At 41.5% G+C, this 23,376-nt stretch overlaps 2 long non-coding RNA genes across 3 annotated transcripts in view; one reads left to right on the top strand and one right to left on the bottom strand.

Annotated features, from left to right (window-relative positions):
- Window positions 1–22,891, bottom strand: part of LOC309485861 — a 39,470-nt gene extending 16,579 nt beyond the window's left edge. For both annotated transcript variants that reach the window (XR_014201272.1, XR_014201273.1), the window contains exon 1: window positions 22,518–22,891. This is a non-coding gene — a long non-coding RNA (uncharacterized lncRNA). The remainder of the gene's footprint in view (window positions 1–22,517) is intronic.
- LOC309485880 overlaps window positions 1–23,376 on the top strand; it is a 157,905-nt gene that overhangs the window by 97,186 nt on the left and 37,343 nt on the right. The gene's annotated exons all lie outside the window — the stretch shown is intronic.

Genomic DNA, 23,376 nt, shown 5'->3' with positions numbered 1-23,376 from the left:
AAGTCAATGGGACTTTTTTGGCCGCTTTTTCGTCCGCTGTGCGAACATCGTACACCCGATCGCTTAGAAAAGTCATAGCACACCTCTCCTCAATGAGCTGGTCGATTTGACACCTCACTCAGGGGTCTGTGACAAACGGTGCGGGGCAAGTTACGCGCCAAACTTTGTGTGGAATAATAAGAATAATAACTAGAATGTACATTTCCTGAAGAAAATGTGAAGTGGTGCTTGCAGTGGCAAAACTCACGACTCGGTTGCTAGGATTTTGTACATGATTGCATACGAGACAACAACCATGTCTGTACGATGTTGTGGAGCTGAAATATGGCTTCTATATGTTGCAATATGGTTGCTAGGTAGCTCTAAACGGTTGCTATGGTGTGGTTACACAGTTACCATGATGATATTTACAGAATGGTTTCCCAACCAAAACAAACCAACACACCCACATGTCTATACGATGTTCTGGTGCTGAGATATAGCTCATTCATGTGTTTGTACGGTTGCTAGGGTACTCCAAATGGTTGCTACGGTTTGTTTATACAGTTTATGGGGTAATATATAAAGAGTATTTGCAAGTCTGGGTCAAAAAATGCCCAACTCTGTGTTTTTACAATGTTTTGTTGCTGAGATATGGCTTGTAAATGTTGTTCAATGGTTGCTAGGGCGTGGCTATGAAGTTGTTATGTCACTACTTATTAGCTGCTTGATAGGACAAATCAAAAGAGCCCAACCCCAAGGCTCTATGACCTTCTGAGCCAAAGATATGAATTTGCAAATTTTGTGCCTATGTTAAGTCTATGGGACATTTTTCAGAAAAATTTTCGCCCGCCAGACGAACATCTTACACCCGATCGCTTATAAAAGTCATAGCACACCTCTCCTCAATAAACCGGTCGATTTGATACCTCATTCAGGGGTCTGTGACAAACGGTGTGGGGCGAGTTACGCGCCGAAGTTTTGTCTAGGTGAATAGTAATCACAACACTAGAATGTACATTTCCTGAAGAAAATGTGAAGTGGTGCTTGCAGTGGCAAAACTCACCACTCGGTTGCTAGGGTGTTGTACATGATTGCATACGAGCCAACAACCATGTCTGTACGATGTTGTGGAGCTGAAATATGGCTTCTATATGTTTCAATATGGTTGCTAGGTGGCTCTAAACGGTTGCTATGGTGTGAATACACAGTAACCGTGGTGATATTTTACAGACTGTTTCCCAAACGAAACAAAAGAGCCAAACCCCATCTCTATACGATGTTCTGATGAAAAGACATGGGTCTTGATAAACGGTTGCTAGGGTACTCTGTTTGGTTGCTATGGAGTTGCTAGGCAGCTGCCAATGATGAAACTCCAAAGGCTTCTTGTCACTATGAATGATATAAACCAACTCCCATGCCTCTGTGACATTCAGAATGGAAGAAATGCCTCTTTGGATTTTGGTTGCTAGGGTACTCTGTTTGGTTGCTATGGAGTTGCTAGGCAGCTGCCAATGATGAAACTCCAAAGGCTTCTTGCCACTATGAATGATATAAACCAACTCCCATGCCTCTGTGACATTCAGAACGGAAGATATCCCTCTTTGGATTTTGGTTGCTAGGGTACTCGGTTTGGTTGCTAGGGAGTGGCGTAGCAGCTGCCAATCATGAAATTCCAAAGGCTGCTTGTCAGTATTAATTATATAAACCAACTCCCATGCCTCTGTGACATTCAGAATGGAAGATATCCCTCTTTGGATTTTGGTTGCTAGGGTACTCTGTTTGGTTGCTATGGAGTTGCTTGACAACTGCCAATGATGAAACTGCAAAGGCTTCTTGTCACTATGAATGATATAAACCAACTCCCATGCCTCTGTGACATTCAGAATGGAAGATATCCTTCTTTGGATTTTGGTTGCTAGGGTACTCTGTTTGGTTGCTAGGGAGTGGCTTGGCAGCTGCCAAACATGAAAGTCCAAAGGCTGCTTGTCAGTATGAATGATATAAACCAACTCCCATGCCTCTGTGACATACAGAATGGAAGATATCCCTCTCTGGATTTTGGTTGCTAGGGTACTCTATTTGGTTGTTAGGGAGTGGCTTGGCAGCTGCCAGTCATGAAACTCCAAAGGCTGCTTGTCAGTATGAATGATATAAACCAACTCCCATGCCTCTGTGACATTCAGAATGGAAGATATCCCTCTTTGGATTTTTGTTGCTAAGGTGCTCGACAATGGTTGCTAGGGATGGGCTAGGAAGTGTTGAGGTGATTCATGATTGGCTGTTTGCTGCCCCGAGTCAAATGAGACCACCCTCATGTTTCTATGACAATTCAGTCCAGAGATATCCCTTTGATCTCTTTCAATGGAAGTCTATGGAACTTGTTGCTAAGGTGCTCTAAATGGTTGCTAGGGCGTGGCTTGATAGCTTCACAATGATCCTGAGAGACTGATTGGTCGTCTGAGTAAAATGAGCCCGCCCCCTTGTCTCTATGACACTGTGATCCAGAGCTACGTTCAATACAAAAACCTTATGTAATTTACCATAGTAGGAAAAACACATGCTATGGTGTAGGACGGCCCATTTCATGGGCCGTCCTACACCATAGTAAGTCAATGGGAAACTTTGGGCAGCTCCTGCCCCCCAGGGGTGCAACTTTTACCCCATTGTGAGGTATGTTCTTACAGAGCCTGTCAGCCTCTTCAAATGTGGCAAATCACACGTTTCTGCGAAATCCTCACTCAGAGCTACGAGTCATCAAAGTTCGTTGCAATGTTAAGTCTATGGGATTTTTCGGCCGCTTTTTCGCCCCTGGGGCGAACACCGTACCCCCGATCGCTTATAAAAGTCATAGCACACCTCTCCTCAATACGCTGGTCGATTTGACACCTCATTCATGGGTCTGTGACAAACGGTGCGGGACGAGTTACGCGCCAAACTTTTGTCCAGAATAATAAGAATAAGAATAATAATAAGTATGGAGGATAACAATAGTGGTGCTTTTCAAAGCACCACTAATAAGTATGAGTGACAATAACACTAGTGGTGCTTTGAAAAAGCACCACTAACTAGAATGTACAGATGGTGGACAACCAGAATGAGACTTTTACCGCCGCGGGTATGGGATGTGTATTTGCTGCCTTTTACCGCTGAGTGGCGCTGTAATCACAGACTTTGAAAAGTGTCAGTTTATTCTCTTAATAACGTAATCTGCCGCGGCAGTAATCTGAGCTGAGGTCACAGATAAATTCAAGATAAATCTTGTGGTTAAACGAATTCAGATTCATTAAATTTAAAAAAAGTAGACACACGTTAACATTGTGTGCCCAGTTTTTCTATAATTTAGAAAGGCTATGTCAATAGGTTACTTGTCATTTACTTCGTGTTATTTTAATGTGTTTGTAGATTTATTAACTGAAACATAACAGTGAAATAAATTAAAATAATTTACCGTAAAATTAAAACATTTTCAGGACTTGCAGTTAGGCTACTAACCGATGTTAGTCGGTTTAAGCATTCTTTGTTATATTCAGAATTAAATAGGCTTACTTGTTGTTATGATTATCAATTGAATTCTTTAATAAATAATCAACCACAATGCCTATTACTGCCGCAGAAAAAATAAACCAGTCGAATTTCAAAGTCGTTCGCGAAATGACTAGGCTATACCGGGTGGCGCAAGTGACAGGGCAAAACAGCAGCAACTGCGGCATTTTAAAAGGTAAGTTTCCTATCTGTTTATAATATATATATATATATATATATATATATATATATAATTTTTTTTTTTTGAACAAAAATGAGACTGATTGAATATGTAAAAATATAAATCTGCTAAATTATTTTTTTGTGTGTGTGTGAATCATTCACGAGATTGAGATGACTGACAGTGATACCCGGCCATAGCAACGGAAGACATTTTTCAAAACAGATCGAACAAATCAGAAAAATACTTTCAATACAGTATTGCTTTCAATTAAAAAATAAACAATGAAAATGTAAAAGAAAATTAATTAAGTTTGAAAACCCATCGCACATTTCAAGGTATGAATAAAGTGTCGGGACAGTTTATTTATTTAAACAGGGTTGCATCGATAGAGTTTATTCCCTTTGTGATGCAAAATAAGAAACACAGAATCTTATTCTTGCAACATTTTAAATGTCTATTGTCAAAGAAATTGCAGCTAAATAAAAAAATTAAAACGGTACAAAACGAAAAAAGTTCAAAGCAACATAAATTAAGAACAGGCGTTTTTCTTTGCCTCTCTCGCGCTGGATATTTTTATAGTAAGTTTGGTCTCCCTCACTGCGCGCGGCGGGTCTTTCTCGAAATTAAGCATTTCAGCGTAAAAAAACACCATACAGCTGATAATACTGTATATGTGGCTGTGTGTCATCCACACAAATCACGAAGAAAAAACTGTAACAAATAGCTTTTGTTCCTTCAAAGATACAACATGCCTTGCTGAATTCACCTTACAATAAAACGAGGTGGGTCGCGAATTAAAGAGCTGCTAAATTGAAATTGTTTGTGGAAAACCTTTAAATACAATCAATAAAACTACAATATAAAATTTTATAAGATATAGGGCCTACTGTACGTAGGCTATGGACTTTTGGAGATTTTGAGATTAATCCTTAGAATTTTGCCTTTGCCTGCTCATCAGGCTGGCTCGGACACTCTCCATATGAAAGACGGAACATTAACACCTCTGTCCTGCACCCCCACGATAAAGCAACTATTGCCTTCTCCAAACCCCCCACAGGCTAGCTGAGTTTGCAAAACAAAACAAAGAGTTTGCCACTCGTCGTGGTGTGCCAAAACACTTAATTATTAACTTCAATATTTCATTCAAAACAATCTCAAAACGCTTTGTGACATTTTTAAAAGCCGTGGATGCATTACTGCCACTGGAACCATGAACGCAACAGAATACTGGTTCTGATTTTATTGTTTGTCGTTTAAACGTCATATATATATAGCATATAGCCTATATATTATTTTTTTTACAGAACTGCTTTTGAAATTACGATTGGAATTATTATAGGTTACAGAAGTAAAGTCATTGTATAATATTTGTTCCTTGGTGTAAAATGGAAATGCATGGTGATTTTATTTTGTAAATAGGCTATAAGCAAAAAAATATGTTTTAGAACTATAGACAAATCTCTCTGCATCAACAATAGACTATACAATGCATTAATAGGCTAATATAAAAATATCAGTAGTCGTTCGGGTTTCGAACCCGTGTCATCTAAATGATCGTAACGTAAGTTCAACCACTCGGCCACGATTCACTCGTTGCGACATGGCCTAACGTTCCAGTGTGTGTTCGCTCACACGAGCGAGAAGCGCTCTTCATTCAAAAGAACGCGCCGCCGCGTTTGTCGAACACTAATTCAACATGCTAGAATAAAACCTGGCTTTAGAACAATGCATAGCGCCACTCGTCGTGGTGTGCCAAAAAATTTACAATACTTTAGTTTCATTTATTTCAGTGTTAATGTTTGAGTTAAAAAAATCCTCTACAGATTAAATTAACACAAAGTCGGCTATAAGAATCCTTTATAGGCTACGAAAAAAGCAAAGGGCTTACAGTCTTAACATTTAGGCTACTTTGCTTAAATTCGATACATTTATTTTCAGTAGGGCCTAATACATTTGTAGGGATGTAATTTCAGTATGCTTTCCCAACGCTATGTATTCAATTAAAGTTCCAAGAGGTCTGGTCTCTATATTTCCTTCCCAGCTGACACTAATATGCAAGTGCACAGCAAAAATCACAACTTGTGCTTGCTGCGAACGCAAGTTATTTAAGGTGTCTCAACTGTACACAGTCTACCCTACAGTGTGAATTTGTTACACGGTTTCATTTAATTAAATTAATGTGCAGCCATTTGTACAAATAGAGTCTATAGGCCTACTATACTGTTGTAGCCATTAAATAATCTCATTTAGTATCATATTTGTTAAAATATTCTAATGTTATTTTTTTCCATCTATGTTGAACATGAAAAGTGAACAGCACGAGTAAGATAGGATGCATTATATCGAGAGATGGATATGGAGTGGGTCAGACATGATTTTGACCACTTCATTAAGTTTTGTTTAGTAGAAAACCTTTCTTTAAAGTGAATTTCGTTTTCTATAAATTGTATCTTAATTTTAATAAATTTTTCATCAACCAATTGCTGGATTTAAGAGATAAGTAAGAGAAGCAAATATAACAGACACTAATCATGGAGACGCCCGCGCGGTCACTTGCATTGCACGTCAGCTGGAGCGCATCTCATCCTCCTAACTCGGGGGTCGGCAACCCGCGGCTCTAGAGCCACATGCGGCTCTTAAGCGCCGCCCTAGTGGCTCCCTGGAGCTTTTTTAAAAATATGAAAATGGAAAAAAAAAATGTTGTTTTAATATAATTTCTGTTGGAGGAAAAACATGACAAACATTCTTAACCCTTTCGCACGTACGATCGCATCGGTGTGATCAGAACAGTCAGTGCATGACGTGATCAACTGCTAAATTCAAATGTGCTTTCGCGCGTTGGCTGGCGCTGAAGCCCCGTTCACACTGCCAGCGATTTTGTCGCTGTATGTCGCTAGTCTCTGTACTGTGAAGTCGCTTGTGGGCGTTCATAGTGCTGTCGCTCTAATGTGACTGGTAGACTGCACGTCTGGCCATATCTATACAAAATACCATCACAAGTGATATATACAACTATATCATTTTAATTTGACTAGGATTTAGGCTCAAAAGAAACAGTATGCTGTTGGGAGAGTGTTTTTATATTACCACAGCAGTGTTCAGTGGATTAAATCATTTAGCCTACTGGATTAACGATCGATCAATCAACAGATTAACTCATACTGTCATACATTACTAAAACGTCATTCGAATTTGACAAATAATCAATTTTCTTGTCCCTAATAGTCAACATAATGCAGGGGAAACTGTAAAATGATCTGCAGCAGTGCTAATTGCATCATAATTACAACACTCGAACTAAATGTGTGAATTAAACTCACTGAGACTGTCGATAGTTTCTTTTCCATGCATCATTTTATTATATCCATGTATGTGGTTACAGTCAAATCATATAAAACAGTGAAATCGCCCTCGAACTCATCTGTCTGCACTCGAGACGGTGACGTGAGCTGAGCTCCTCTGAAACTCTTCTTTCCTATTGGTTGTCGCTCGCGAAAATCGCTTCTCATTTGCATAAAGTTGAAATTTCTGAACTTTTGTCGCGCGTCTCGTGTCGCTTGACACGCCCACATTCTGTCGCCAACGGTCACTGTCGCTCGTGTCGCCGGAAGTCGCCAGCGCTCCATTGAAATGAATGGGATCATGTCGCTTTGTCGCTGCGTGTCGCTGGCAGTGTGAACGGGGCTTGAGCCAGAGACAGGCGCGCTCAGCTGTCATATATCACAACTTTTCAGTGTTTTCAACCACATAATGTTTATTTTAGGTTTCAGACATATAAGTACTAAAAAAACAATACATTTAGAGTTTGTAAAATACACACTGCATGTTAAAGGAAGAGGCAATAATCCTTTCCATTATAATTAGACACGTTTTATTCATATCAGATATACATTGTGTAAGTAACTTTAAAGTTTACTCTATTCTTCTCCCAGTTCACCAGCCACTTACTTTGATGTATTTCGGGAGAAGTGGATGAATTCACGTGTTGTAAATCCAACAGATCCGATTCTCTGAACTGCGTCTGCGGCACAAAATGGCAGCGCATACAGCTCAACTAACGCGATCGTTATAAAGGTGTTTAAACAACAAAACACTTCCACTTGCATATATTTGACAATCGGAATATCAGATATTTCATGCCATATCTAACAAATGTGTGAATATTTTGAATAAAAAGGAAAAATGACATGAAAGCAGATCATCATTCATTCAGCTCTGTTGTTGCTGCGGTGTCACGTGACACGCAATGACGCGTCACCTTGGAAACCATAAAGTGACACATTCTAAATAACGGTCGCCTTGAAAAACTCACGCTGGGGGGGTCAGTCAGAATATTTTAAACTTACGTGTGAAAGGGTTAAAGTTTTTCAACGTTGTAAAAATAATACACAAATAAATAAAACGTAATACATTAAAATTATAATGGAAGTTAAACTTAAAGCACCATCGTAGAGTAGTCACGTGGTGCGTCATTCTCTCCAGGATGCGCTGCAGGGAAAATAAACATTTAATCATGAATGCTCATTATGTATTTGTAGCCTAGGCTACTTATCATTTTGATACTAGGGGGCTAATAAAGCTAATATAGACACTTACAGCATGTGTTGCCTTCATTATAAGGCTTATATAAGGCTTTCATTTTTTGCGGCTCCAGACAGATTTTTTTTTTTTTTTTTTTGGTACAATATGGCTCTTTAAACATTTTGGGTTGCCGACCCCTGTCCTAACTTAACGAAACTCAGCGTATGCCTCACACAGACATGAGAAATACATCAAATACACAAAGCTTGAAATGTCTTCAAACGAAATAATTCAAAACGAAAAGAAAAAGGCTACTCTCTGATTATGTCTTTATGTGCATTTCTCTCTAGGTGCGTTCACTACAAATATGGCGATCGTCAACTTCATCTTTGCAGTCGACACTGTCAGAAAACACTAGTTTATTGATAAAAATCAATGCACGCATCACCGGATTTACAAATACACATCTTGCTTGTTGCACGCACATATTATGTCGAAAAAACGAAATATTATGTTGAAATAACATTATTATTAATAATACATCTTTTAGAATATTTGATTAAATGCTGCTTGTTCAATTTAATAAAATTAAAACTTTAATTGTGATAATTAAAATAATTGAAAATTAAATATTTAGTGATTAAAAGTTTTGCTAATTTATTATATAGGCTATTATATGCCTATTGCCTATATTAAGTAGGTCATATTAAGACAAGGCATATATTAAGTTATTTTAGCTGTTATGAGAAAAAAAATCTAACGAAATCTAAAATCTAAAAAATATTCTAACGCCAATTCAACATGCCAGAATAAAACCTGATTTTTGAACAATGCGTAACGCCACTCGACCTGGTGTGCCAAAACACTACATTTTAAACTTCAATTTTTAATTCAAAACAATCTCAAAACGCGTTGTGACATTTTTTTAAGCAGTAGCCTAGCCTATATAAGGGCATTGAAACCAGGATCTTAACTAAAACGCGTTCCGCGTAATCTCTCAAAAATTATGCCACACTAGGCCTACTCCATGTATTTTTTTTTTAAGGACTGCTTTTGAAATCACTATAAATTACTATGCAATTGTATCGCTCACGAGAGCTCTTCATTTATCTAATTCCTCAATAGAATAGTAAAAATATTCAGCGTCATTGCTCCTAATATTGTCTCTATTTTTAACTTTTGATTCTATTTTTTCAGTTCTAAAATTGATTCTATCTTTGGTTCTATTCTGTTGTAGCCTAATAGGCCTATTTATATATATGAACAATATGCCTATTAGGCTTAGGGTTTTATATTTAACCCACTTACATTTTAAAATACGGCAATTGCTGCTGTTTTGCACAATGTCCCTTTGCGCCACTTGGCGGTCATTTCGGGAACGACTTTGAAATGCGGCTGGTTTATTTTTGCCGCGGTGATTTCGCCGCGGCAGCTGGCGCGGCGGTAATAGGCATTCTGGTTGTCCACCATCTGTACATTTCCTGAAGAAAATGTGAAGTGGTGCTTGCAGTGGCAAAACTCGCCACTGGGCAGATGCTAACACAATTAACATGTTGTGATACCATGATATACCACGTTTTAGCATTATTTACCACGATTTACCATGTTTCTAAGATGATTTACTACGATTTACCACATTCCAGCATGATTTACTATGATTAACATGTTGTTAAAATGATGCTAGCATGATTAGCATGTTGTTAACATGATTAGCATGTTGGTAGCATGATGCTAGCATGATTAGCATGTTGCTAGCATGCTTTTAACAAGATGTTAGTATGATTAGCATTTTGCTAGCATGTTTTTAGCCAGATGCTAACATGATTAGCATGTTGCTAGCATTATGCTAGCTTGAATAGCATTTTGCTAGCATGATGCTAGCTTGATTAGCATGTTGCTAGCATGATGCTAGCTTGATTAGCATGTTGCTAGCATGTTTTTAGCTAGACGCTAACATGATTAGCATGTTGCTAGCATAATACTAGCTTGATTAGCATGTTGCTAGCATGATGCTAGCTTGATTAGCATGTTGCTAGCATGATGCTAGCTTGATTAGCATTATGTTAGCATGATGCTAGCTTGATTAGCATGTTGGTAGCTTGATGCTAGCATGATTAGCATGTTGCTAGCATGTTTTTAGCTAGACGCTAACATGATTAGCATGTTGCTAGCATAATGCTAGCTTGATTAGCATGTTGCTAGCTTGATTAGCATTATGTTAGCATGATGCTAGCTTGATTAGCATGTTGGTAGCTTGATGCTAGCATGATTAGCATGTTGCTAACATGTTTTTAGCTAGACGCTAACATGATGAGCATGTTTCTAGCATAATGCTAGCTTGATTAGCATGTTGCTAGCATGATGCTAGCTTGATTAGCATTTTGCTAGCATGATGCTAGCTTGATTAGCATGTTGGTAGCATAATGCTAGCATTATTAGCATGTTGCTAGCATGATTAGTATGTTGCTAGCATGTTTTTCAGCAAGATGCTGTTGCCAGGTGGTGGTTGCTAGGGTTTTCTGGGTGGTTGCTATGGTGTTGCTAGGCAGTTGCTAAGGTGTTCTGGGTGGTTGCTAGGCAGTTGCTAGGGTATTCTTGGTGGTTGCTAGGCAGTTGCTAGGGTATTCTTGGTGGTTGCTAGGGCATTGCTAGGTGGTTGCTATTGTGTTGCTAGGCAGTTGCTATGGTATTCTGGGTGGATTCTAGGGCATTGCTAGGCAGTTGCTAGGGTGTTCTGGGTGGTTACTAGGCAGTTGCTAGGTGTTCTGGGTGGTTGCTAGGCAGTTGCTAGGGTGTTCTGGGTGGTTGCTAGAGTTTTTTGGTGGTTACTAGAGCATTTCTAGACGTTGCTAGGGTGTTCAGGGTGGTTGCTAAGGTATTTTTGGTAGTTGCTATGGTGTTACTAGGTGGTTGGTAGTTGTCAAATATGGTTACTATGGAGTTTTTATAGAGTTCTTAAAATCTTTAATAACGAGTGCTTCAGTACGGCACTCGGCCTGCGGCCTCGTGCCTATGGCCGAATAGGCACAAGCATGGAGCAATATCGCAAGGCTACGAGTGTGATATTTCTTTAAAAAATGTTAAAAAAATGTTTTTATATTATTTATTGGTTTAGGGTGGTTGCTAGGGAGCTCAGAGTGGTTGCTAGGGTGCTGCAACTGGTTGCTAGGGTGTGGCTATGAAGATTTTAGGCCATTACTTATTGGCTGCTTGATAATATAAATCCTCTGAGGGAGAGAGAGAGGGAGAGAAACGCAGGGGTGTCAGGCGCTTTGGAGTGGTGTGTGTGAAAACGGCAGTTGGGATTCAAATGTTTTTAGAACTCCCCATGTTAAGTCAATGGGACTTTTTTGGCCGCTTTTTCGTTCGCTGTGCGAACATCGTACACCCGATCGCTTAGAAAAGTCATAGCACACCTCTCCTCAATGAGCCGCTCGATTTGACACCTCACTCAGGGGTCTGTGACAAACGGTGCGGGGCGCATTACGCGCCAAACTTTTGTCCAGAATAATAATAATAACTAGAATGTACATTTCCTGGAGAAAATGTGAAGTGGTGCTTGCAGTGGCAAAACTCGCCACTCGGTTGCTAGAGTGTGGTAAACCATGATATACCACGTTTTAGCATTATTTACCACGATTTACCATGTTTCTAAGATGATTTACTACGATTTACCACAATCCAGCATGATTTACTATGATTAACATGTTGTTAAAATGATGCTAGCATGATTAGCATGTTGTTAACATGATTAGCATGTTGGTAGCATGATGCTAGCATGATTAGCATGTTGCTAGCATGCTTTTAACAAGATGTTAGCATGATTAGCATTTTGCTAGCATGTTTTTTGCCAGATGCTAACATGATTAGCATGTTGCTAGCATTATGCTAGCTTGATTAACATGTTGTTAGCATAATGCTAGCTTGAATAGCATTTTGCTAGCATGATGCTAGCTTAATTAGCATATTGGTAGCATGATGCTAGCTTGATTAGCATTATGTTAGCATGATGCTAGCTTGATTAGCATTATGTTAGCATGATGCTAGCTTGATTAGCATGTTGGTAGCTTGATGCTAGCATGATTAGCATGGTTTTAGCTAGACGCTAACATGATTAGCATGTTTCTAGCATAATGCTAGCTTGATTAGCATTTTCCTAGCATGATGCTAGCTTGATTAGCATGTTGCTAGCATGATGCTAGCTTGATTAGCATGTTGCTAGCATTATGCTAGCTTGATTAGCATGTTGGTAGCTTGATGCTAGCATGATTAGCATGTTGCTAGCATGTTTTTAGCTAGACGCTAACATGATTAGCATGTTGCTAGCATAATGCTAGCTTGATTAGCATGTTGCTAGCATGATGCTAGCTTGATTAGCATTTTGCTAGCATTATGATAGCTTGATTAGCATGTTGCTAGCATGATGCTAGCTTGATTAGCATGTTGGTAGCATAATGCTAGCATTATTAGCATGTTGCTAGCTTGTTGCTAGCATGATTAGTATGTTGCTAGCATGTTTTTAGCAAGATGCTGTTGCCAGGTGGTGGTTGCTAGGGTTTTCTGGGTGGTTGCTATGGTGTTGCTAGGCAGTTGCTAAGGTGTTCTGGGTGGTTGCTAGGCAGTTGCTAGGCAGTTGCTAGGGTATTCTTGGTGGTTGCTAGGCAGTTGCTATGGTATTCTTGGTGGTTGCTAGGGCATTGCTAGGTGGTTGCTATGGTGTTGCTAGGCAGTTGCTATGGTATTCTGGGTGGATGCTAGGGCATTGCTAGGCAGTTGCTAGGGTGTTCTGGGTGGTTACTAGGCAGTTGCTAGGTGTTCTGGGTGGTTGCTAGGCAGTTGCTAGGGTGTTCTGGGTGGTTGCTAGAGTTTTTTGGTGGTTACTAGAGCATTTCTAGACGTTGCTAGGGTGTTCAGGGTGGTTGCTAAGGTATTTTTGGTAGTTGCTATGGTGTTACTAGGTGGTTGGTAGTTGTCAAATATGGTTACTATGGAGTTTTTATAGAGTTCTTAAAACCTTTAATAACGAGTTCCTTCAGTACGGCACTCGGCCTGCGGCCTCGTGCCTATGGCCGAATAGGCACAAGCATGGAGCAATATCGCAAGGCTACGAGTGTGATATTGCTTTAAAAAATGTAAAAAAAATGTTTTTATATTATTTATTGGTTTAGGGTGGTTGCTAGGGAGCTCAGAGTGGTTGCTAGGGTGCTGTAACTGGTTGCTAGGGTGTGGCTATGAAGATTTTAGGCCATTACTTATTGGCTGCTTGATAATATAAATCCTCTGAGGGAGAGAGAGAGGGAGAGAAACGCAGGGGTGTCAGGCCCTTTGCAGTGGTGTGTGTGAAAACGGCAGTTGGGATTCAAATGTTTTTAGAACTCCCCATGCAAAGTCAATGGGACTTTTTTGGCCGCTTTTTCGTCCGCTGTGCGAACATCGTACACCCGATCGCTTAGAAAAGTCATAGCACACCTCTCCTCAATGAGCCGGTCGATTTGATGCCTCACTCATGGGTCTGTGACAAACGGTGCGGGGCAAGTTACGCGCCAAACTTTTGTCCGGAATAATAAGAAGAAGAAGAATAATAAGTATGAGCAATAACAATAGTGGTGCTTTGAAAAGCACCACTAATAAAAATAAGAATAATAATAAGTATGAGCAATAACAATAGTGTTGCTTTGAAAAGCACCACTAATAAGTATGGAGGATAACAATAGTGGTGCTTTTCAAAGCACCACTAATAATAATAAGTATGGAGGATAACAATAGTGTTGCTTTGAAAAGCACCACTAATAATAAGTTTAGTGACAATAACACTAGTGGTGCTTTGAAAAAGCACCACTAATAAGTATGAGTGACAATAACACTAGTGTTGCTTTGAAAAAGCACCACTAATAATAAGTTTAAATAGGATTTCAATATGTTGGCTTTCTCAAGCCAACTTAAAGGAACACTCCGACTTTTTGAGACTTTAGCTTATTCACATTATCCCCCAGAGTTAGATAAGTCCATACATACCTTTTTCATTTCTGTGCGTTCTGTAAGTGTTATTTGACGCACCCACCGCTAGCCTAGCTTAGCACAAAGACTGGATGTAAATGGATAGTGTTAGCATAGTAATCCCAATAAGTGACAAAATAATTCAAACATTTTCCTATTTACATGTTGTGATCTGTATAGTCACAGCGTGTACAAAAAACAAGGCTATATGAGACAGAGACCATTTTTAATCGTATAAATACTGGGAACTATATTCTCACTCGGCGTAGGAGCACAGCTAGCGTTACTTGGGCGGAGTGGCTACTTGGGCGGAGTGATCAGCGCAGCACACGAGACACACTGTATGCAATGGCAATACTACAATTTCATTGAACTATGAATGATCATTATAACAAAATCACTTACTTGGTGGACAGCTGACCATTAGGTTCACTCGGCATGGGGCGTTTCTTCCAGTTGATCTTGTCACATTGGGGAAAAAAAACGACAACTGCCGGGTGTATTAGGGCAGAGAAATCTTCCGTGGAAGTGACGCAAATATTTTGATTGTCATCAGCCCTTGACATTGATGGCAATACCCGGTCCCATTCATTACAACAAAGACACTCGGTTTCTGTGGGCATAGGTTGGCATGTTCCACATTTACACCACCAGTCCGTGTTCGTTCTGATTCTCCCTTCGACATCAATCTGTTCGACATCTTGTCTTACAGCTTCCAAAGTTTGTAACTCCTCGTCTGTGTATTCTGGCTCAAACCTATATGGTTCGGGATCTTGGTTTGATACACAGTAAAATTCCTCTGAGTCTGACAATTCCTCAAAGTCAGCCATGATCATGAGTCACGTCTAGCGAGTTAGTCACGTTTGTTTTGTTTACGGAACCATCAACAGAACAGGGCGTCTCGTGTGCTGCGCTGATCACTCCGCCCAAGTAGCCACTCCGCCCAAGTAACGCTAGCTGTGCTCCTACGCCGAGTGAGAATATAGTTCCCAGTATTTATACGATTAAAAATGGTCTCTGTCTCATATAGCCTTGTTTTTTGTACACGCTGTGACTATACAGATCACAACATGTAAATAGGAAAATGTTTGAATTATTTTGTCACTTATTGGGATTACTATGCTAACACTATCCATTTACATCCAGTCTTTGTGCTAAGCTAGGCTAGCGGTGGGTGCGTCAAATAACACTTACAGAACGCACAGAAATGAAAAAGGTATGTATGGACTTATCTAACTCTGGGGGATAATGTGAATAAGCTAAAGTCTCAAAAAGTCGGAGTGTTCCTTTAACTAGATGCGAAAGTTCGTCGAGACAAACTTTAAGTTGGCTTGAGAAAGTTTGGAGCAGAACGTTTTTTGCTAGGCGGTTGCTAGGATGTTATGGGTGGTTGCTATGGTGTTGCTAGGGTATTTTGGGAGGTTGCTAGGGTGTTCTGGGTGGTTGCTAGGGTGTCCTGGGTGGTTGCTAGGGTCTTTTGGGTGGTTGCTAGGGTATTTTGGGTGGTTGCTAGGAGGTTGCTAGGGTGTTCTGGGTGGTTGCTAGGGTGTTTTGGGTGGTTGCTAGGGTATTCTGGGTGGTTGCTAGGCGGTTGCTAGGATATTTTGGGTGGTTGCTAGGGTCTTTTGGGTGGTTGCTAGGCGGTTGCTAGGGTGTTCTGGGTGGTTGCTAGGGTGTTTTGGGTGGTTGCTAGGGTATTTTGGGTGGTTGCTATGGTATTCTGGGTGGTTGCTAGGGTCTTTTGGGTGGTTGCTAGGCGGTTGCTAGGGTGTTCTGGGTGGTTGCTAGGGTGTTTTGGGTGGTTGCTAGGGTATTCTGGGTGGTTGCTAGGCGGTTGCTAGGATATTTTGGGTGGTTGCTAGGGTGTTTTGGGTGGTTGCTAGGGTGTTCTGGGTGGTTGCTAGGCGGTTGCTAGGGTGTTATGGGTGGTTACTAGGCGGTTGCTAGGATATTTAGGGTGGTTGCTAGGGTCTTTTGGGTGGTTGCTAGGCGGTTGCTAGGGTATTATGGGTGGTTGCTAGGGTCTTTTGGGTGGTTGCTAGGGTATTTTGGGTGGTTGCTATGGTATTCTGGGTTGTTGCTAGGGTCTTTTGGGTGGTTGCTAGGCGGTTGCTAGGGTGTTCTGGGTGGTTGCTAGGGTGTTTTGGGTGGTTGCTAGGGTATTCTGGGTGGTTGCTAGGCGGTTGCTAGGATATTTTGGGTGGTTGCTAGGGTGTTTTGGGTGGTTGCTAGGGTGTTCTGGGTGGTTGCTAGGCGGTTGCTAGGGTGTTATGGGTGGTTACTAGGATGTTTTGTGTGGTTGCTATGGTGTTGCTAGGGTATTTTGGGTGGTTGCTAGGGTGTTTTGGGTGGTTGCTAGGGTGTTCTGGGTGGTTGCTAGGCGGTTGCTAGGGTGTTATGGGTGGTTACTAGGATGTTTTGTGTGGTTGCTATGGTGTTGCTAAGGTATTTTGGGTGGTTGCTAGGGTCTTTTGGGTGGTTGCTAGGCGGTTGCTAGGGTGTTTTGGGTGGTTGCTAGGTGGTTGCTAGGGTGTTCTGGGTGGTTGCTAGGATATTTTGGCTGGTTGCTAGGGTGTTCTGGGTGGATGCTATGGTATTCAGAGCGGCTGATATGGTGTTACTAGGTGGTTGGTAGTTGTCACAGATGGTTACTATGGAGTTTTTATAGAGTTCTTACTTAACTAATCGCTATTAGCATGTAGCTATTCACTGCTAGCATGTGTAGCATGTTGAAAGTGCTGTTTGCTAGCATGAGTCAAAAGAGCCAAACCTCATCTCTATACGATGTTCTGATACAGAGATATAGGTCTTGCAAAACGGTTGCTAGGATACTCAAGTTTGGTTGCTATGGAGTTGCTTGGGAGCTGGGAGCTTTAAACTTAAGAAGTTTAAATTGGTTTAAAGTTTAAAGTAGTTTGAAGTTTATGACAGAGAGATAGATAGATAAATAAGTTAGATAGATAGATACACACACACACACACACACACACACACACACACACACACACACACACACACACACACTCAGAGTTTATGAGTTTAGAGTTTATAAGTGTATAAATTGATGAGTTTATAAGTGTACAAGTTTTTGAGTTTAGAGTTTATAAGTTTAAATGAGTTTAGAGTTCAGAGTTTATTAATTTATGAGTTTAAGAGTTCATAAGTCTATGAATTCATGAGTTTATTAGTTAACTAGATGTACCGCATCGCGGTACAAAATATGACCGCCGCTCAGGCCTGCACTGGCTTTCCACAAAAATAAATGACGTGGAGTAATTTGGCTGTATTGCGTGTTTATGTATATACCTAAAAAAAGTAATAGTATGTGCATGTCTGTCTGTGTGTGTGTGTGTGTGTGTGTGTGTGTGTGTGTGTGTGTGTGTATGTGTGTGTATTTGTGTGTGTGTGTGTGTGTCTGTGTGTGTGTGTGTCTGTGCGTGTATGTATGTGTGGCCCCCGGGGACCAAACGAAATTTTTCCGTAGAAGTCTAGTGGGGCTACATGCCCACCAAATTTCATGTTCCCCGGTGTTTCGGTGTCCCTGGTATCGTTGACGAAAAATTTACGGGGGCCCCAGCGCAGGGGGGGGAAGTGGCCCCCGGGGACCAAACGAAATTTTTCCGTAAAAGTCTAGTAGACCAACATACCATAAAAATTTCTTCATCCTCGGTGCCACGGTTCAGGTAGTTATTTAGGAAAAACTGCATTTTTTTGGGTTTGGGGGGGCCCAGCGCGGGGGGGGAGTGGCCCCCGGGGACCAAACGAAATTTTTCCGTAGAAGTGTAGTGGGGCTACATGTCCACCAAATTTCATGTTCCCCGGTGCTTTGGTGTCCCTGGTATCGTTGACGAAAAATTTACGGGGGCCCCAGCGCGGGGAGGGGGGAGTGGCCCCCGGGGACCAAACGAAATTTTTCCGTAAAAGTCTAGTAGACGAACATACCATAAAAATTTCTTCATCCTCGGTGCCACGGTTCAGGTAGTTATTTAGGAAAAACTGCATTTTTTGGGGTTTGGGGGGGCCCAGCGCGGGGGGGGGAGTGGCCCCCGGGGACCAAACGAAATTTTTCCGTAGAAGTCTAGTGGGGCTACATGCCCACCAAATTTCATGTTCCCCGGTGCTTCGGTGTCCCTGGTATCGTTGACGAAAAATTTACGGGGGCCCCAGCGCGGGGGGGGGGAAGTGGCCCCGGGGACCAAACGAAATTTTTCCGTAAAAGTCTAGTAGACCAACATACCATAAAAATTTCTTCATCCTCGGTGCCACGGTTCAGGTAGTTATTTAGGAAAAACGGCATTTTTTTGGGTTTGGGGGGGCCCAGCGCGGGGGGGGAGTGGCCCCCGGGGACCAAACGAAATTTTTCCTTAGAAGTCTAGTGGGGCTACATGCCCACCAAATTTCATGTTCCCCGGTGTTTCGGTGTCCCTGGTATGGTTGACGAAAAAATTTACGGGGGCCCCAGCGCGGGGGGGGGAAGTGGCCCCCGGGGACCAAATGAAATTTTTCCGTAAAAGTCTAGTAGACCAACATACCACAAAAATTTCTTCATCCTCGGTGCCACGGTTCAGGTAGTTATTTAGGAAAAACTGCATTTTTTTGGGTTTGGGGGGGCCCAGCGCGGGGGGGGAGTGGCCCCCGAGGACCAAACGAAATTTTTCCTTAGAAGTCTAGTGGGGCTACATGCCCACCAAATTTCATGTTCCCCGGTGTTTCGGTGTCCCTGGTATCGTTGACGAAAAATTTACGGGGGCCCCAGCGCGGGGGGGGGAAGTGGCCCCCGCGGACCAAACTAAATTTTTCCGTAAAAGTCTAGTAGACCAACATACCATAAAAATTTCTTCATCCTCGGTGCCACGGTTCAGGTAGTTATTTAGGAAAAACTGCATTTTTTGGGGTTTGGGGGGGCCCAGCGCGGGGGGGGGGAGTGGCCCCCGGGGACCAAACGAAATTTTTCCTTAGAAGTCTAGTGGGGCTACATGCCCACCAAATTTCATGTTCCCCGGTGTTTCGGTGTCCCTGGTATCGTTGACGAAAAATTTAAGGGGGCCCCAGCGCGGGGGGGGAAGTGGCCCCCGGGGACCAAACGAAATTTTTCCGTAAAAGTCTAGTAGACCAACATACCATAAAAATTTCTTCATCCTCGGTGCCACGGTTCAGGTAGTTATTTAGGAAAAACTGCATTTTTGGGGGTTTGGGGGGGCCCAGCGCGGGGGGGGAGTGGCCCCCGGGGACCAAACGAAATTTTTCCTTAGAAGTCTAGTGGGGCTACATGCCCACCAAATTTCATGTTCCCCGGTGCTTCGGTGTCCCTGGTATCGTTGACGAAAAATTCAGTAAGGTGACGAAAAAAAAAAAAAAAAAAACTTTGACAATCCCTATATGACCGGCTAGCTACGCTAGCGGCGGTCATAATTAGTTATTAAATTTAAGTTAATTAGTTTATAAGTGTATGAGATTATAGTTTATTAGTTTAAATGAGTTTCATTGGCTAATATATATAGAATGGCAGTTTGAATTAGTCTTCAAGGGATTTAGATTTAAATTTTTGTCGGTTGGTGAGTTTGAATTTTTTTAGAATGCCCAATGTTAAGTCAATGGGAGTTTTTCCGAGTTTTGATCGTCATTTGTAGGAAAACCGTAAGTCCGATCAGTCTGAAAAGATATAGCATATAACTTCAGATCAGTTTGAGTGTCTGAGCCGAGTTTGGAGTATGTAGAGTTAAAGCTCTAGGACGAGTTTGAGTCAACAGTTTTAGTAAGAAGAATAATAATAAGTTTAAATAGGATTTCAATATGTTGGCTTTCTCAAGCCAACTTAATAATAAGTTTAAATAGGATTTCAATATGTTGGCTTTCTCAAGCCAACTTAATAAGTATGAGTGACAATAACAATAGTGTTGCTTTGAAAAAGCACCACTAATAAGAAGAATAATAAGTATGAGTGACAATAACACTAGTGTTGCTTTGAAAAAGCACCACTAACTAGAATGTACATTTCCTGAAGAAAATGTGAAGTGGTGCTTGCAGTGGCAAAACTCGCCACTGGGCAGATGCTAACACAATTAACATGTTGTGATACCATGATATACCACGTTTTAGCATTATTTACCACGATTTACCATGTTTCTAAGATGATTTACTACGATTTACCACATTCCAGCATGATTTACTATGATTAACATGTTGTTAGAATGATGCTAGCATAATTAGCATGTTGTTAGCATGATGCTAGCATGATTAGCATGTTGCTAGCATGCTTTTAACAAGATGCTAACATGATTAGCATTTTGCTAGCATGTTTTTAGCTAGATGCTAACATGATTAGCATGTTGCTAGCATTATGCTAGCTTGATTAGCATGTTGCTAGCATAATGATAGCTTTATTAGCATGTTGCTAGCATGTTGCTAGCTTGATTAGCATGATGCTAGCATGATGCTAGCTTGATTAGCATGTTGCTAGCATGATGCTAGCATGATTAGCATGTTGTTAGCATGATGCTAGCTTGATTAGCATTTTGCTAGCATGATGCTAGCATGATTAGCATGTTGCTAGCATGTTTTTAGCAAGATGCTGTTGCCAGGTGGTTGCTAGGGTGTTCTGGGTGGTTGCTAGGGTGTTCTGGGTGGTTGCTATGGTGTTGCTAGGCAGTTGCTATGGTATTCTGGGTGGATGCTAGGGCGTTGTTAGGCAGTTGCTAGGGTGTTCTGGGTGGTTGCTAGGCAGTTGCTAAGGTGTTCTGGGTGGTTGCTAGGCAGTTGCTAGGGTATTATTGGTGGTTGCTAGGCAGTTGCTAGGGTATTCTTGGTGGTTGCTAGGGCATTGCTAGGTGGTTGCTATGGTGTTGCTAGGCAGTTGCTATGGTATTCTGGGTGGATGCTAGGGCGTTGCTAGGCAGTTGCTAGGGTGTTCTGGGTGGTTGCTAGGCGTTCTGGGTGGTTACTAGGCAGTTGCTAGGTGTTCTGGGTGGTTGCTAGGCAGTTGCTATGGTGTTCTGGGTGGTTGCTAGAGTTTTTTGGTGGTTACTAGAGCATTTCTAGACGTTGCTAGGGTGTTCAGGGTGGTTGCTAAGGTATTTTTGGTAGTTGCTATGGTGTTACTAGGTGGTTGGTAGTTCTCAAATATGGTTACTATGGAGTTTTTATAGAGTTCTTAAAATCTTTAATAACGAGTTCCTTCAGTACGGCACTCGGCCTGCGGCCTCGTGCCTATGGCCGAATAGGCACAAGCATGGAGCAATATCGCAAGGCTACGAGTGTGATATTGCTTTAAAAAATGTTAAAAAAATGTTTTATATTATTTATTGGTTTAGGGTGGTTGCTAGGGAGCTCAGAGTGGTTGCTAGGGTGCTGTAACTGGTTGCTAGGGTGTGGCTATGAAGATTTTAGGCCATTACTTATTGGCTGCTTGATAATATAAATCCTCTGAGGGAGAGAGAGAGGGAGAGACGCAGGGGTGTCAGGCCCTTTGGAGTCTGTAGCCCCTTTCACACAGCGCTTTGAACCCGGCAAATTGCCGGCAAATTGCCAGAGCGCCTTCTTTGTGAACGCAAACTCGACCCGGGATTTATGCCGGGATCGATGCCGGGTCGGGACCTAGTAACATTGCCGTGTTCAGTCCCGGAACGCGCGCTGTGTGAACAAAAGCCGTAATAATGCCGTGTCGTAGTGATGACGCTGAAGCCGGGCTCGTTCTCCAGCTGTGAAACGGTACGTAATGCGCAAGTTTATGATCGAATCAGAGAAACAAATGCACAGGCGTGGTTTCTCGAGAGAGAGATCGCAGCTCATAAGCTAACTTAAGACTCTGCTGAGATTACAAGTCACATCGATGTCACGTGTCTTTACGGCATTTTTACGGGTTGTGTGTGAACGCACTCTCTGATTCCGGAAAATAACTGGCAGTGTGAATGAACCAAAATCAAACGAACCCGGGTCAAATCCCGGGTCATTTTATCCGTGTATTTTCCGGAATCTCTGTGTGAAAGGGGCTTGTGTGTGTGAAAACGGCAGTTGGGATTCAAATGTTTTTAGAACTCCCCATGTAAAGTCAATGGGACTTTTTTGGCCGCTTTTTCGTCCGCTGTGCGAACATCGTACACCCGATCGCTTAGAAAAGTCATAGCACACCTCTCCTCAATGAGCCGGTCGATATGACACCTCAATCAGGGGTCTGTGACAAACGGTGCGGGACAAGTTACGCGCCAAACTTTGTGTATAATAAGTATTAACAATAACAATAGTGTTGCTTTAAAAAAGCACCACTAATAATAAGTATGAGCAATAACAATAGTGTTGCTTTGAAAAGCACCACTAATAATGAATGAAAGATTCCGTTATCCACAATAAACAGACAAATAAATTACACAGATGAAATAAAGGAAAATCAAATGTACAAGTCAGACCCATTTACCTGCTCCCTTCATGAACTTAAAATGATGTTTCTCCCAGGTGCTGTGTGGAGGTGTGCAGCGGATGGCTAAATTGTTCCTTTGTCTTTTTTGCGGAGGTTAAATGGGGGCCAATGGCACATGCCCTTCGCTGAGCCACTCTTGCGGAACCACTGCAAATGGCAGATCCTCCTTGTTGATAAACTGAACAATGTGAAGCATCTAAAATAGAAGACACATTAGCATAAAGTATACTTTTTGATAAAAAAATTTCAGGCAAAATCAACAACATTAAAATGCTCACCCCTTCGAAAAAGCAGTAATTTTCACAAGTGGATCAACAGAAAACCATGTTCAGACAAACAAAATCATATAAACAACCTACATCGTTATTTTTGTAAGAAAACACCAAAAGTTAAACTAGTCTTTCTAGATGTAAAGTTTGGCTAACGTTACCTACTGTAGCTAGATACATTCAACATGTAACGTTAGAACATGCTTGAACTCAGTGTGTAAAAAAGGTGAAACAGCATGTGGTAGCGAACACTGTAATCTAGACTAGCAGCATAATTATGTTTAGTTAGAAAACAACACAAGTTATACTGATCAGTCTTTCTTGTCGTGAAGATTTTGCTAACGTTACCATTCCCACGTAGGCGGCAGAATAATTGTCCGTAGTTCAGGAACTGTAACGTTAGTTAATTCGACTGACCAATACTATCTTAAACCACATGTACTCACACTTCAATAAACATACATAACAGTTAAACATACTTAGAAGAA

The sequence above is a fragment of the Leuciscus leuciscus genome (genome assembly GCF_965113295.1).
Source record: "Leuciscus leuciscus genome assembly, chromosome: 21".
In the NCBI taxonomy this organism is placed as follows: Eukaryota; Metazoa; Chordata; class Actinopteri; order Cypriniformes; family Leuciscidae; genus Leuciscus; species Leuciscus leuciscus.
The sequence above is the reverse complement of the archived record's forward strand: the minus strand, read 5'-3'. Positions and strand labels throughout refer to the sequence as shown.